We start from the raw sequence: 17,060 nt of genomic DNA, 5'->3' as shown, positions 1-17,060 counted from the left end.
GAGATATAGAAGTCTTTACTCATCTCAGCAAGCAGGATTTCTTTAAGAGGCACTCTCAGTAGAGTGTCACAAACCCAAAAGTATATCACATTTTTACACCCTTTAAGATCAATGGTAACAGTAGGTGATTAAATAGAGTTTCAAAAGGTAAAATGACATTATTTACTTCAATACTTTGGGTTGACAATGCTTTCTTTGAATTATATGTCTACAGTGGGGAAACACCTCTGAATGTTTAAATAGCTTTGCTCGGCCAAACTAATTGCAAGCTTCCCTGAACTTATTTACATTTACAATGGTGCAGCATCTTTAAACCCATAGTTGATCAGGGCAATTAACACAGCCCCACCCTCTTAATGTTTGGCTGAAGCATATGCAATCTGCAGGGCAGCCTGTGCTTTCACAGCCAGTGCAAAGGTGTGCTTTTAACTTCAATTTACTGCTTGCAATTTACAATCTACATTAAGAAATGAAGACTGGTTCTTGTAGGAACTAATTCAAAGATTCAAAGTACATTTATTATCGAAGTATGTATGCAGTATACAACCCTGAGATTTGTCTTCCTGCAGGCAGCCACAAAACGAGAAACACCATGGAGCCTATTCAAAACATAAAAAAAAGAACAAATTTTGCAAATGGCAAAAAATGAGTGAATAGCACTTATATCTGCTATATTCTCATAACTCCAGAACACTTCCTAACAGCTAAGGAAACAAGAGTTTATATTTCAGCGCCGAACAATCTTCAAATTTCCTCCAAGACAGATCTAACCTTGGATGGTGAATGATGGAAATGTTGGGGTGCATGCTCCTGTTAATATCAATAATGCTGAAGCTACGAGGAATGAGAACTTCACGTTCCTAGGGGTAAACATTACCAATGGCCTCTCCTAATCCAACCATGTAGATACGAAGGCCGAGAAAACATACCCGCACCTCTACTTTCTCAGGGGACTGAAGAATAAAGACACTCACCAATTTTAAAAGATACATCATAGAAAGCATAACTTCTGGATGCACCATGGCTTCGTGTGGCAATGACTCTGATTGAGACTGTACTAAACTACAGAAAATCGTGGACACAACTCAGCACTTCATAGAAACCAGCTAATTGAAAGGAAAAAGACAAGAGCCCAGGAAAACGGCTTAGTTTGTTTTTAATTTAAGTGAGGCACGCACGAATCACATGGTGGCATGCTGATGCATGCCATTTAAGTACTTTTACAGATAACCTGCGTTGTATGATTTAAATAACAAAGAATGCTTCAACAAACAACATATTTACAATATTACTCAAATAGCACTAAGATATTAGATACACAACACTCCTTCCTGCTTAGTTATAAACTCCAATTCAATACAGAATGCATCTCAACTTATATCCACAGGATACTATATAATACAATATCTATAAAGACATCCACAGCAGAGCAAATTTTAAATTGTCCCATTCAGGATTTAACTGCTATGGAGGATTTCTTACTCTAGTGGGATAATGTCTTTCCTGACAAGGGAGGTCGCTCTGCTTGGTAGGTGAGACTTTCTGGGTCCTCCTCCATGATGATTGTAGGAGTTGACTCTGAGACTGCAGGAGGAGCTTCTGACAGCTCTGGACATCTTTCTTCTACTCCCTTTTTCTTCTTCTAATTTGTGCACCTTGATCTTGGGAAGGTGCATTTAGTTCACTGGAGTAGGCTCTTATGAATCCTTCTATTGCTCCCTTTATGATCTGATCTCTCCTCTTGGTTTCCTCATCCTCTGTTTTTTTTTGTATCTCCATTGACTCCTTTCTTTTTGGCCTTCCATTCGTTCAGCTGGACTTTGGTCTCTGCCTTTACTTTTACAAGCAGCTTTTGTCTCCCACTTGAAGTTCATGCAATAACCTTTACGGTAGGAAACTTTCTCACATGGTGTGAGCAGAATTATCTGCAGCTTAATTTTTTAAAAGACTAAGGAGCTGGTGGTAGACCTGAGGAGGGCTAAGGCACTGGTGACCCCTGTTTCCATCCAGGGGGTCAGTGTGGACATGGTGCAGGATTACAAATACCTGGGGATATGAATTGACAATAAACTGGACTGGTCAAAGAACACTGGGGCTGTCTACAAGAAGGGTCAGAGCCGTCTCTATTTCCTGAGGAGACTGAAGTCCTTTAACATCTGCCGGATGATGCTGAGGATGTTCTACGAGTCAGTGGTGGCCAGTGCTATCATGTTTGCTGTTGGGTGCTGGGGCAGCAGGCTGAGGGTAGCAGACACCAACAGAATCAACAAACTCATTCGTAAGGCCAGTGATGTTGTGGGGATAGAACTGGACTCTCTGACAGTGGTGTCTGAAAAGAGGATGCTGTCCAAGTTGCATGCCATCTTGGACAATGTCTCCCATCCACTACATAATGTACTGGGTGGGCACAGGAGTACATTCAGCCAGAGGCTCATTCCACTGAGGTGCAGCACTGAGCGTCATAGGAAGTCATTCCTGCCTGTGGCCATCAAACTTTACAACTCCTCCCTTGGAGGGTCAGACACCCTGAGCCAATAGGCTGGTCCTGGACTTATTTCCTGGCATAAATTACATATTACTATTTAACTATTTATGGTTTTATTACTATTATTTATGGTGCAACTGTAACAAAAACCAATTTCCCCCGGGATCAATAAATTATGGCTATGACTATGAAAATCTGTGGATAGACCTCAAAAGAGCAGTGCATGCAAGACAGCCCAAGAATCTCACAGAACTAGAAGCCTTTTGCAAGGAAGGATGGGGGAAAATCCCCCAAACAAGAATTGAAAGACTCTTAGCTGGCTACAAAAAGCGTTTACAAGCTGTGATACTTGCCAAAGGGGGTGTTACTAAGTACTGACCATGCAGGGTGACCAACATTTTGCTTTGGGCCCTTTTCCTTTCTTGTTATTTTGAAACTGTAAAGGATGGAAATAAAAAAGTAATCTTGCTTAAAATATTAAAGAAATGTAACATCTTTAACTTTATGCCTTTAAGAAATTAGGTCATCTTTTACTTGCTTAGCAGTTCACAGTAACAGAAATTTTGACCAGGGGTGCCCAAACTTTTGCATACCAGTATATGCAATGAGGAAGAGTTAGTTAGCAATCTTGTCGTGCAAGGCCCCTTGGGTAAGAGTGACCATAATATGGTGGAATTCTTCATTAAGATGGAGAGTGATATAGTTAATTCAGTAACAAAGGTTTTGAACTTAAAGAAGGGTAACTTTGGTATGAGACGTGAATTAGCTTAGATAGACTGGCAAATGATACTTAAAGGGTTGACAGTGGATATGCAATGGCAAGCATTTAAAGATCGCATGGAAGAACTACAACAATTGTTCATCCCAGTTTGGCAAAAGAATAAACCAGGGAAGGTAGTGCACCCATGGCTGACAGGGGAAATTAGGGATAGTATCAATTCCAAAGAAGAAACATACAAATTAGCCAGAAAAAGCGGCACATCTGAAGACTGGGAGAAATTCAGAGTCCAGCAGAGGAGGACAAAGGGCTTAATTAGGAAAGGGAAAAAAGATTATGAGAGAAACCTGGCAGGGAACATAAAAACTGACTGTAAAAGCTTTTATAGATATGTGAAAAGAAAAAGATTGGTTAAGACAAATGTAGGTCCGTTACAGTCAGAAACAAGTGAATTGATCATGGGGAACAAGGACATGGCAGACCAATTGAATAACTACTTTGGTTCTGTCTTCACTAAGGAGGACATAAATAATCTTCCAGAAATAGTAGGGGATCGAGGGTCTAGTGAGATGGAGGAACTGAGGGAAATACATGTTAGTAGGGAAGTGGTGTTAGGTAAATTGAAGGGATTAAAGGCAGGGAAATCCCCAGGGCCAGATGGTCTGCATCCCAGAGTGCTTAAGGAAGTAGCCCAAGAAATAGCGGATGCATTAGTGATAATTTTTCAAAACTCTTTAGATTCTGGATTAGTTCCTGAGGATTGGAGGGTGGCTAATATAACCCCGCTTTTTAAAAAAGGAGGGAGAGAGAAACCGGGGAACTATAGACTGGTAAGCCTGACATCGGTGGTGGGAAAAATGCTAGAGTCAGTTATCAAAGATGTAATAACAACACATTTGGAAAGCGGCGAAATCATCGGACAATGTCAGCATGGATTTGTGAAAGGAAAATCATGCCTGACAAATCTCATGGAATTTTTTGAGGTTGTAACTAGTAGAGTGGATAGGGAAGAACCAGTGGATGTGGTATATTTGGATTGTCAAAAGGCTTTTGACAAGGTCCCACACAGGAGATTAGTGTGCAAACTTAAAGCACACGGTATTGGGGGTATGGTATTGATGTGGATGGAGAATTGGTTGGCAGACAGGAAACAAAGAGTGGGAATAAACGGGACCTTTTCAGAATGGCAGGCGGTGACTAGTGGGGTACCGCAAGGCTCAGTGCTGGGACCCCAGTTGTTTACAATATATATTAATGACTTAGACGAGGGAATTAAATGCAGCATCTCCAAGTTTGTGGATGACACCAAGCTGGGCGGCAGTGTTAACTGTCAGGAGGATGCTAAGAGGATGCAGGGTGACTTGGATAGGTTAGGTGAGTGGACAAATTCATGGCAGATGCAATTTAATGTGGATAAATGTGAGGTTATCCACTTTGGTGGCAAGAACAGGAAAACAGATTATTACCTGAATGGTGGCTGATTAGGAAAAGGGGAGGTGCAACGAGACCTGGGTGTCATTGTACACCAGTCATTGAAAGTGGGCATGCAGGTACAGCAGGCGGTGAAAAAGGCGAATGGTATGCTGGCATTCATAGCAAGAGGATTCGAGTACAGGAGCAGGGAGGTACTACTGCAGTTGTACAAGGCCTTGGTGAGACCACACCTGGAGTATTGTGTGCAGTTTTGGTCCCCTAATCTGAGGAAAGACATTCTTGCCATAGAGGGAGTACAAAGAAGGTTCACCAGATTGATTCCTGGGATGGCAGGACTTTCATACGATGAAAGATTGGATCGACTAGGTTTATACTCTCTGGAATTTAGAAGATTGAGGGGGGGAGCTTATTGAAACGTATAAAATTCTAGAGGGATTGGACAGACTAGATGTAGGAAGATTGTTCCCGATGTTGGGGAAGTCCAGAACGAGGGGTCACAGTTTGAGGATAAAGGGGAAGCCTTTTAGGACCGAGATGAGGAAAAACTTCTTCACACAGAGAGTGGTGAATCTGTGGAATTCTCTGCCACAGGAAACAGTTGAGGCCAGTTCATTGGCTATATTTAAGAGGGAGTTAGATATGGCCCTTGTGGCTAAAGGGATCGAGGGTATGGAGAGAAGGCAGGTACAGGGTTCTGAGTTGGATGATCAGTCATGATCATACTGAATGGCAGTGCAGGCTCGAAGGGCTGAATGGCCTACTCCTGCACCTATTTTCTATGTTTCTATATATATGCTTCCTTTGAATTACATAAAACTTTCATACATCCTTCTTTGCACCCACACTCCAGACACCCAATATGAGTTTTAATCAGCATTGTCTGGTTTTCAATTAACTGGTGTCCACAGATCCAGGAAACTATTGTCCAGAACTGCATTTTAAATTTAATGTACAATCCATGTTCAGGTATAAAGGTTGGTTGCTGAACTTGATATTTTGCGAAATAACCTAACTCTAGATTACACCCTAACAAAGACAACAAGAGGTTTTCACATTATCCACGAATTATTCTTCACAAGTTCAACAAGAGCAGACATAACAGCACAAGGCACATAGGAATATTATCAAACTAAACCCAATATTGGAAGGTCTTGGTCTGAAATGTGGAAGGTCTTGTTTTCTCCATAATAACTGACACTTTTCTTTCCTGCCTGACCTATTGAGTTCCTCCAGTACTGCATGCCCTGCCGCTCATTTTCCTTTCTAATTTCACTCTTTCTTTCCTCACATTCAACAATTCTGCCCATAGCATTGAAACCCAACTTTGAGACTGAACTCTGTTTTGGAAGTGACTCAGTCTTCAGCTGAGCTCTGAGACTGAACTCTATCCTAGAAGAGGCTTAGAGTCTTAATTTGGGACATGGTATCCTTGAAGGCAATTACAAGTTTAAATATTTTTCTCTCAAAAAAAAACCCAATTTATATTCTCAAAAAAATCCCCCAGAAAACAGTGGCAGTTCTCAGCAGGCCAGGCAGCAGATGCAGAGAGAGAGGAACATAGTTAACATTGCGTAAACACAAGAGATTCTGCAGATGCTGGAAATCCAGAGTAACATACACAAAATGCTGGAGGAAATTAGCAGGTGCGGCAGCATCCATGGAAATGAATAAACAGTCGATGTTTAGTGTGGGGACCCTGCATCAAGACTTAACATTTCACATTACTGTTCTGTTCTCCACAGATGTTACCCAATCTGCTGAGTACTTAATTTTCTATTTTTATTCAAGCCTTCCAGCAGCTGCAGTAGTCTGTTTTGGATTACTCTCATTTACCTTGCTTTTCTTAATTATTGAAACTAATAAAAATTTAGAAGGTACGAAAGTTTGAAGGAATCTGTTCTGCTACTCTCAGCTAAAAAGCAAAATTCTGATTAAAAGCATTCCTTAATATTATTATAGGAATGCCTAACCTACTGTCTTCCCATGGAGACCTGTCCAAGCTTATGTTTCCAATCAATACATAATAGTTACATATCTCAAAATAAGTAAACTTTTGCGGACTCGCCATTGAGATTGTTATAGCTGGCAAACTATTAAAAAAGTCATAAATTCTGAGCAGAACAAATTTTCCCCAGCGAATAAACTCTTCTCGGGCTTCTAGCCAGGTACAAATGTCTCTTGGACCACTTGGTAAAAGAGAGCCATTGAAATAACACGAGTGGGAAATAATTTTAACAAAAATAAAGCTCTCACTCTAAGAAAGAACTGGAATTCGATGGTAAACAATCTTGGAGATTAGAAACTTCATTGGATGAGGACTAACCAATCAGGAAGGACGGACTATGGGAGTATAAATACCACTGGACTAGATTTGGCCAGGCATCATCCTTGATGAAGTTGGCAAAGTTTGTCATTGAAACATTGATTGAAATCAATACCTGTACCCGGCTGGAAGCTGGAGAAGAGTCTATTCTTCAAATACCAGTGGTGTTCCACAGGGGTCCGTGTTGGGGCCACTTCTTTTTACGTTGTACATCAACGATTTGGATTATGGAATAGATGGCTTTGTGGCTAAGTTTGCTGATGATACAAAGATAGGTAGTGCTGAGGAAACAGAGAGTTTGCAGAGAGACTTGGATAGATTGGGAAAGTGGGCAAAGAAGTGACAAATTAAATACAATCTTGGAAAGTATATGGTTATGCATTTTGGCAGAAGAAATAAACCGGCAGACTATTATTTAAATGGGGAGAGAATTCAAAGTTGAGATGCAACAGGACTTGGGAGTCCTTGTGCAGGATACCCTTAAGGTTAACCTCCAGGTTGAGTCGGTGGTGAAGAAGGCGAATGTAATGTTGGCATTCATTTCCAGAGGAATAGAGTACAGGAGCAGGGATGTGATGTTGAGGCTCTATAAGGCGCTGGTGAGACCTCACTTGGGGTACTGTGGGCAGTTTTGGTCTCCTTATTTAAGAAAGGATGTGCTGACGTTGGAGAGGGTACAGAGAAGATTCACTAGACTGATTCCAGGAATGACAGGGTTAACATATGAGGAACGTTTGTCCGCTCTTGGACTGTATTCCTTGGAGCTTAGAAGAATGAGGGGAGACCTCATAGAAACATTTCGAATGTTGAAAGGCATGGACGGAGTGGATGCAGCAAAGTTGTTTCCCATGATGGGGGTGTCTAGTACGAGAGGGCATGACTTAAGGATTGAAGGGTGCCCATTCAGAACAGAGATGCGAAGAAATTTTTTTAGCCAGAGGGTGGTAAATCTATGGAATTCGTTGCCACGGGCAGCAGTGGAGGCCAAGTCATTGGGTGTATTTAAGGCAGAGATTGATAGGTATCTGAGTAGCCAGGGCATCAAAGGTTATGGTGAGAAGGCGGGGGAGTGGGACTAAATGGGAGAATGGATCAGCTCATGATAAAATGGCAGAGCAGACTCGATGGGCCGAATGGCCGACTTCCGCTCCTTTGTCTTATGGTCTATATGCTGGGAGAGCACTAGATCCTTTCATTTTCCCCAGTGTTTCTATTACATTTGATTTTTGGCTCACCATAGCTGTGGGAAAACTTTAACATAAACACATGAATCAAATGCACACCACATGTACACCAACTCATTTTGTACAGTGGGTTTCAATTTTGTTCCTGTTGAGATTTTTTGTTAAACATTTAACATCATTATTGCTATTTTATTATAAGGCACAATAATTCATGTACCAACTGAGTTAACTCTTGTGTGAGTTAAGGTTAAAGTTAACTCAAAGTTCACGATACAAACTCATTACATATTTGATTGAGAAATATACAACCAAAGTACAGAGTGAAAACCAAATACCGTTAGTCTTGCGAGACCATGGATCTGCGCCTGGAAAGTCTTCACTCTCCAGGGCGCAGGCCTGGGCAAGGTTGTATGGAAGACCAGCAGTTGCCCATGCTGCAAGTCTCCCCTCTCCACGACACCGATGTTGTCCAAGGGAAGGGCATTAGGACACCAGTGTCAATCTCAGAGCAATGTGTGATTAAGTGCCTTGCTCAAGGACACAACATGTTGCCTCAGCTGGGGCTCGAACTCACGACCTTTAGGTCGCTAGTCCAATGCCTTAACCACTTGGCCACGTGCCCACAAACCAAATACCACCACTTTGTATTTTTGAAGGAGGAAAATTTGAGCAGTTCATGTTTTGAGGTTATAATTGCGAAGTGGTACAAAGGCATCATATTCAGATTTCCTTATGACATGGAGGGAGGCTATTTGTCCCATTAAATCCATGCTGGCTCCAAGAGCAATTGAATCAATCTCGTTCTTCCACTTACTTCTTCTAACCTATTCTCTGATATATGCTCACGAACACCCCTGGTTTGCCCAGCGTGCACCTACATTTAGAATATTTTACTTACAGGATCTAGTTAACCTACTAACCAGCATGTCTTTTGGGATGTGGAAACAAACCAGACCCCCGGGGCAAATCCACAGAGTCACAGGGAGAACATGCAGACACCACACAGACAACAGCAGAAGTCAGAATCGAACCCGGTTCACTGGAGCTGTGAGATAACAGTACGAACTACAGTATGTGCTAATTCTTGTCTGTGATGAGGAGGCAGTGAAGCAACCACACGCAAAGAGTTATATTGAACAGTACTGTTCAGCCCTTCTGTCCATGATATTGTGCCCAGCTTTAAGCTACTCTAAGATCAATTTAACCCTTCCTTCCCACATAACCCTGTATTTTTCTTTCATCCATGTGCTTATCTAAGAGTCTCTTAAATGTCCCTAATGTATCTGCCTTCACCACCACCTCTGGCAATACATTCAATGTACTGACCACTCTCTGTGTTAAAAAAAAACTACCTCTGACATCCCCCCTCCAATACTTTTCTCCAATCACCGTAAAACCCATGCCCCTTTGTATTAGCCATTTCCACTCTGGGCAAAAAGTCTCTGGCTGTCCAATCTATCTATGCCTCTTATCACCTTATCAAGTCACTTCACATCTTCCTTTGCTCCCGAAAGAAAAATGCCTTAGCTTGCTCAACCTCTCCTTGTGCTCTCTAATCCTGACAGCATGCTGGTAAATCTCCTCAGCAACTGCTTTGAAGCTTCCCCATCTTTCCTATAATGAGTTGAAATTGGGACTGGAATTTATTTATTATTGTGACATATACTGAGACAGAGTGAAAAGCTTTTGTTTGTATGCCATCTGGATGATCCATGGCATTTGTACATTTATAGAGGTAGCACAGAAGGAAGAATTGGAGAATATAGTGTAACAGTTACTGTATGTAAGAAGAGCAGTGCAGGTAGGAAAAGTACTGTATAAGGGCATAGGCAAGGGTGGTTGGAAACATCAAGAGTTATCTTAGTTCAGGGGCATATAGAAGACAGCCTTGAAACCTGAAGCATGAAACTCTCATTGTTTTCCCTATCTGTGGGCATTGAAGACTGGAGCGGCTCCAAAGATCAGACGGAGCAACAACCGAGAGAGGCAAGAAGGTTTGGTCTCAGTTTCACAGCGCAATGAGGTGTCAGTGGGCAGTTTCACTGTCATTCCAACTGCAGAACCCAAACCGATACAGTTCAAGTAATGCTCTCGTGATGAGGGTAACTAACTCAGCATAACTTCAGTTATTTGCTACTTTTTGCCAAGATGGTGTAAGTAGTGGGGACTGTATTACCCCCATCACTGTTTTTTACTTTGCCCTCGATCTTACTAAGGCAGAATGGATCAAATAATAATAAAATAAACTATCTACATGCTGATTTCAAAATCTTATGATTCTGATTTGATCAGTAGAGAAAGCTGAACATATAGTTAGTAACTCAAGCAAGCTGAGAGCTGATGAACATAACTGAGTCTTTTACAACTGTCAATTGGCTTTTTATATTGTAATTTTATTTCATATTATCTTTCCGTATATTGCAGCCTAGCCCCTGACCTCCACCCATCTTATTTGCATGAAATATAGTTTTGTATGCCTGAATGCCTCCAGAACCAAATCAAAACCCCAAATGAGACTCGAGGCAGAAACTAGATAATCTCAAGTATTATGCTAATATAAAGTGAGGGTGCTTTAGATTTGGTTTTTATACACCGTTAATTTCAGGGAACTTTCCTGTTCGACACAAGAAAACTGAATAAATAATACTCACAGATAAAAACAGGGAGAAAGAAAACTTAGGGTGTATTTTAACTCGTCCATCAGTTTGAACATATCCGTGCTATGAATAGGAGTGTAAGAAATAGAAACTGTAAGTCATGCAGACCTTATTGCTGCTTTGCCATTCATTGAGTTCATGGCGGATCACATCCATTGTCCACATTCCCCACCGTCCCCATGTACCTCGATTTCCTATATTTTCAATTGTCTCATAATCTCAGCCTTGACTGGAACATAAAGCTCCTCTGTATTAAGAGAATTCCAAAGATTCGCAATCCACAGTCTACAAGGAAATACACCCTCCTCATCCAGGTTTCATTGGTTGACCCTTATCTTGAACTGCAGCCCCTAGAACTGCCAAACTAGAGGGGAAAAAAATCTTCTCTGCACCTGCCCCGTCAATCCCTTTCAATCTCTTCTAAATTCTACTAAGTGTGGGCCAATCTTACATTATCTTCATAGAACAACAGGAATCAATCAAACGGATCTAAGCCACATTGACTTCGAGCCATTTTTAGACACATTTTTTGTCAGTATAGACATTGCATACGACTTTCAAATAATGTTGTTTCAACACAGCTATATACTGTGTAATCTCAGCAAAATTTCTCCTACTTTTGTTTCGGACAAAATGCATCATTTATCTTATGAATTGCTTGCTGTACCTCTGTGTTTACTTTCAGCATTTATGAATTATAATTTTTTTTCTGGTCATGTATTTGTGTTGGTGATGTCAAATGTTAAATCATTCTTGCTCACTTTATTCTTCGGCCAGTACACCCCAATCACTGGCAGTTCTCAAAGTTCAAAGATCAAATTAAATTCAAAGTACTCACGTCTCCATATACAATCCTGAAATTCATTTTCTTTCGGGCATACACAATAAACCCATAGAATAATAATATCCATAACAGAATCAGTGAATCAGTGACAGACCACACCAGCTTGGGCTAAATAATCAGTGAGCAAAAGACAACAAACTCTGCAAACACAAAAAGAAAAAATAATAATAATAAATAAATAAGCAGTAAACTTCAAGACCATGGGATGAAGACTCCTTGAAAGTGAAAGTCAAATCATTGAGAGCATAAATCTGTCCTTAAGAACATAGTACATAGGAGCATAATTAGGTTATACACCCATCTGTCTGTTCTACCATGCGATCATGGCTAACTTATTATCTCTCTCATTCTCCTTTTCTCCTAATTTCCTCCTTGTAACCTTTGATATCCTTACAAAGCAAGAACCTATCAACCTCCACCTTAAATATACCCAATGACTCAGCCTTCACAGCCATCTGTGGCAGTGAATTCCACAGATTCACACCATCCTCTGTGGCTGAAGAAATCACTCAGCCCTTTTGTAAAGGCATATCCATGTATTCTTCCACTATTCAAAACATCCTCTCCTCATCCACTCTACCCAAGCCTTTCCACATTCAATTGGTTCCAATGACATCCCTCTCATTCTTCTTAATTCCAAGGAATACTAGCCCAGAGATATCTAATGCTCCTCAGATGTTAACCTTTCATTCACAGGATCATTCTCATGAACATCCATTGGACACTCTCCAATGCTTAAAAAAAATCTTCTCTAACTCCCAATGGCAATCAATTGAGATCAATCATTGCCTTATCTAATTAACCTTCACCATCTGGACCCATGTTTGTTCGAACAAATGCCAATAATATTCTCAAGGCTTGTGGTGGCATAGTTGCATAGTTAGTGGAGATGCTGCCTCATAGCTCCTGTAATGTGGGTTCAGTCCTGATATCTGGCACAATGTGGAGTCTGCATGTTCTCCTGGTGAGAACGTGGGTATCCTCAAGGAGCTCCAGTTTTCTCCTACACCCCACGGATGTTTGATAGGTTAAATGCCTGCTGCAAAGTTGAATCTGGTGGGTAGTTGATAGGACTAGGGGGAGAATAAATGGATTAGGGTTCACTTAGTTCAAAAATAGGCACCAAGGGCAACATACACTAAGTAGGTCTGAAGAGACCTCTTCCTGTTTTGTATAGCTCTCTGATTTTATTTTACCTAATTAACTGTACAACCTCAGTAGCAGATTAGAGGAAGTCATGAATGAATGGAAAAAGACACAATATTTTAAAGCTGAACTAATATAGGCGACAAACATCACTGATTTCACCTGCGGCAGATTTAAGTTACAAGCAAGAGAAAATCTGCAGACGCTGGAAATCAAAGTCATTCACTCAAAATACTGGAGGAACTCAGCAGGCCAGGTAGCACCAATGGGGAAGAGTAAACAGTCGATGTTTTGGGTGGACACCCTTCATCAGCACTGGAAAAAAGATGAGAAGTCAGAGTAAGAAGGTGGGGGGAGGGCAGGAAGAAGTACAAGTGGGACAGGTGGATGGGTGAAGTAAAGAGCTGTGAAGCTGATTGGTGAAAGAGATAATGGGCTTGGGAAGGGGGAATTTGTTAGGAGAGGACGGAATGGGGAAATGGTGAGGGACAGTGAGGGGCGGGGCAAGTTGCTTCCCATAATTGTCCCTCCCATTCCCATTTCCCTCTTTCACCTTATCTCCTTATCTGCTCATCACCTTCCTCTGGTGCTCCTCCCCCTTACTTTTCTTCCATAGACTTCTACCCTCCCCTATCGGATTCACCCTTCTCCAGCCCTTTTAACTCTTTCACCAATCAACTTCCCAGCTCTTTATTCATCCCTCCACCTCTCCCGCTTTCACCTATCACCTACCATCTTGCATTTCTTCCTCCTCTCCCCGTACCTTCTTACCCCGACTTTTTTATTTTTTTCCAGTCCTGATGAAGGGTCTCTACCCGAATGTTGACTCCAGCATTTTGTGTGTATTACATAGCTTTAAGTTAGATTGAATTGGAGCACAAGGTAACTTTGGACTCTGTTGATTGCATATGAAACACAAATAGGTTGGAAGGGATTGAAGATGCAAAGATATACAGTATATATCTAAGAAAACTGCAGAAAAGCTGGAGCAAAAATCCAAGCACCATGAGAGCCGGAAGCACATAATGGCCCATTACACAAACAACAGATGCAGAATAGTGACATTGAGAGCTGTTTACAATTATCTGAGATACTGTATACCCTATTTGGTATTTTATTGGAATGAATACAAATAGGGGAATTGAGCATACTTCTGTATGTGTAATCCTTGTGCAGAACTAATTGCATCATAATGCTATAGTTTAGATGAGAAAACGGATTATTAAAACATCGTAATGGAAATGGATATTAACTGAAAATCGGGCGCTCAAAATTCAACGACCAACATTGTTAAGCACACTTCACGCAACTTCTTTCATATATATTCTCTGAATTCTTAAAAAGGCTTCAACGGGATATTGTCAGAGCAAGCATTTGTTGAGCTCCACACTGTAGTACAACTGAGTTGCTGGTAATTTGAGAGAACATTTGGAGTTAATTCACTGGTCTTGATCTGGAGTTACATGTAGGCTAGACCAGGAGGTTTTAATCCCTAAAGAGCAAGAATAAACTAGAGTTTTTTAATGTCAATTCACTATCATTTTCTTGATTTCAGATTTTTATTTAATTAATTGAATTTAAATTCTTTTGTTGCGATGGTGCAACTTGAACTTGTGCACATTCCTTCGAAATATAATTGTGTTTCTCTTCATACGATTATTTTGTTCAATGCTTACATTGGTGACTGCATATATAGTATTTTTATAGTGAGAACATGTAGTAAAGAGAGTCATTTGGATGGTTTCTTTATTAGTGTGAGGGTTCCCTCTTTGGTGGCTAAACATCTTGTTTCAATGTTGGTTATTTTTTCCTCAATATACATACATGCACGAACTTCAATTAAAAACTCCTACATCAGAAGCTTTATTTTTGGGATTATTGACTCTGTTGAAGTATGTTGTAAAGGTTCAGTGTGTACTAAGCTAAATTTATTCAATTCAAATTTGTCATAGACCATAGTTTTCTTTTTAATTTCCCCAATTGAATAATCTGGGAATTCGGCAATCTGCAATGTTATTACTAAATGCATTCAATAAAATGCTTTAAGCAATAAATTACCCAGAGTGATTCTGGTTCAAGAGTGGGGCACATACCCAATCTTTTTGACATTCATACTAATAATTTATTATGTTCTGTCAATGATCAGTTAGTCTGACTGTCTGTCTACATGTCTATCAACCTATATATCTGTCTGTCTTTTTGCCTGTCTATGTATTTGTCTGTCTGTTCTTTTATCTATCATCTGTCTATCTATCATGTCTCAACATAGAAGAGACCATTAGTCAGTCAACTGGAGGAATTTGATTCCAATCCAAATCCAAAGAGCCCAGAGAAAACTATTTATAATGGAGTTTAAACATGGATCTTAGCATGAGAACTACTATTTAGAAACAGATATTAGGAAAATCTGGTTTGGAGTAATCAAAGATGGCACTGGAATATTGTATCATTTCTTAATGCATGCATTACTAAATGACAATAGAAGAGGACTACGTGTCTTCATAATCTAAATTCAAAACAATGGATAATTTAAAGTATAGTTCGATGCCATATCAGGCGTGAACCAGATACTGAAGGAGATCACTTGGCTCCATCAAGTGCGCCAAGTCCATCAACAGTGGTTGATCTGATTGTAACTTTAATAATGCATCCCTGTGACCTTTTACTCCATCACTTATCAAGAAGCCATCAACCTTAAGAAAATTAAAAGGCAATAATTCGACTGCTTGTGAGGAAGAGAGTTCCATAGATTCATAAATACAAGAGATTCTGCAGATGCCAGAAATCCAGAGAAACACACACAAAACGCTGGAGGAACTCAGAAGGTCAGGCAGCATAGATAATGACGAATAAAGAGCTGAGTTTTCGGACTAAGACACTCCATCGGTCATGGCAATGTTCTGGTAGTTGTACTTGCTTAATATCCTGCAAATCATGGACTAAGATATTCCAGATCCCTCTGCATCTCAGAGCTTTGCAACCTCTAAGCATTTACATATATAATATGCAATCTCTAATTATTTATATAATCTGCTTTGTTTCTGCCACCATTTCCAATTTCACATCTGCCTACATTATACCCCAATTGTCAAATGTCTGCCTGTTTTCTTAACCTATCTATATATCCCACAGTAGCCTTCTTACCTCCTCCTCACAATTTACCCCACCTGCTACCTTTGTGCCATCAACAAATTCAACAGCCATACCTTCATCAAAGACATTCATACCAATTATAGAATGCTAAAGCTCCAGTACTGATTCCTCTGCTACACAACTTGCAACATCTTGCCAACCATAAAATAGAACTACTATCTGTTTCACGGGAATCAGTTACTTCTAACACCACGTGGTTTGGGGTTTCTGCAATGACCTTTGATGTGGCACTTTATCAAATACCTTATGAAAATCTTAACACATCAACAGTTCCTCTTTATCCACAGCGCTGGAAGAACTTTTAGGACAGTTACTGTACCAGACTAGACGGATGGGCTGAATAGCCCTTATCTTAACAACATCATCTCAACTACAAAGGACTGATCATAGCATCACTGTACAGTACCTGGTGAGCTGAGTACTATTTAAATTGTCAGAAAACAAAAGTTCCCATTGTGAATGTGAAAACTCTCAATGTATTCAACGAAAATTAAGGTAAGAGCACATTGTGTTAAGTCATTCAGTCACACTAATGATCAAAGTGATTAAGTTTCCCTCTGGCATTTGGGAAAATTACAAAAGTTAATAATATATTCAGAATAAAACAAATATTCCCACGAAATAACGGGATTGTTGTAAGGAGTGACGCCTCAAAAAGGAAGCATCCATCATCAAAGACCCCCATCACCTAGGTCATGCTGCCGTGAGAAGAGGTACAGAAGCCTGAAGGCACACACTCAATGATTCAGGAACAGCTTCTTCCCCTCTGCCATCCGATTACAGAATCGGCAGTGAATCCATAAACACTACCTCACTACTTTTTAATTTCTATTTTGTGCACTACCTATTTAACTATTCAATATATAAATATTTACTATAATTCACATTTTTTTTCTATTATTATGCATCGCATTGCACAACTGCCGAAAAGTTAACAAATTTCACGACGTATGCCAGCGATTCTGTATAGCAGTCCACCAATATATATCGGAAAGCCTATACTTGCAACATTAGTGTTATATAATAATTCTTTATAATTGTTGAATTTGTTTTTGTTGCATATTTCAACAATACACTACAACAAATTCTTAATACATGTAAATATACATGCCGAAT

At 40.2% G+C, this 17,060-nt stretch overlaps 1 protein-coding gene across 2 annotated transcripts in view; it reads right to left on the bottom strand.

Moving 5' to 3' along the window:
- Window positions 1-17,060, bottom strand: part of LOC140210709 (uncharacterized) — a 55,763-nt gene that overhangs the window by 37,718 nt on the left and 985 nt on the right. The gene's annotated exons all lie outside the window — the stretch shown is intronic.

The sequence above is a fragment of the Mobula birostris genome, chromosome 15 (genome assembly GCF_030028105.1).
Source record: "Mobula birostris isolate sMobBir1 chromosome 15, sMobBir1.hap1, whole genome shotgun sequence".
Classification (NCBI taxonomy): domain Eukaryota; kingdom Metazoa; phylum Chordata; class Chondrichthyes; order Myliobatiformes; family Myliobatidae; genus Mobula; species Mobula birostris.
This window is presented reverse-complemented; position numbering and strand designations above follow the sequence as displayed.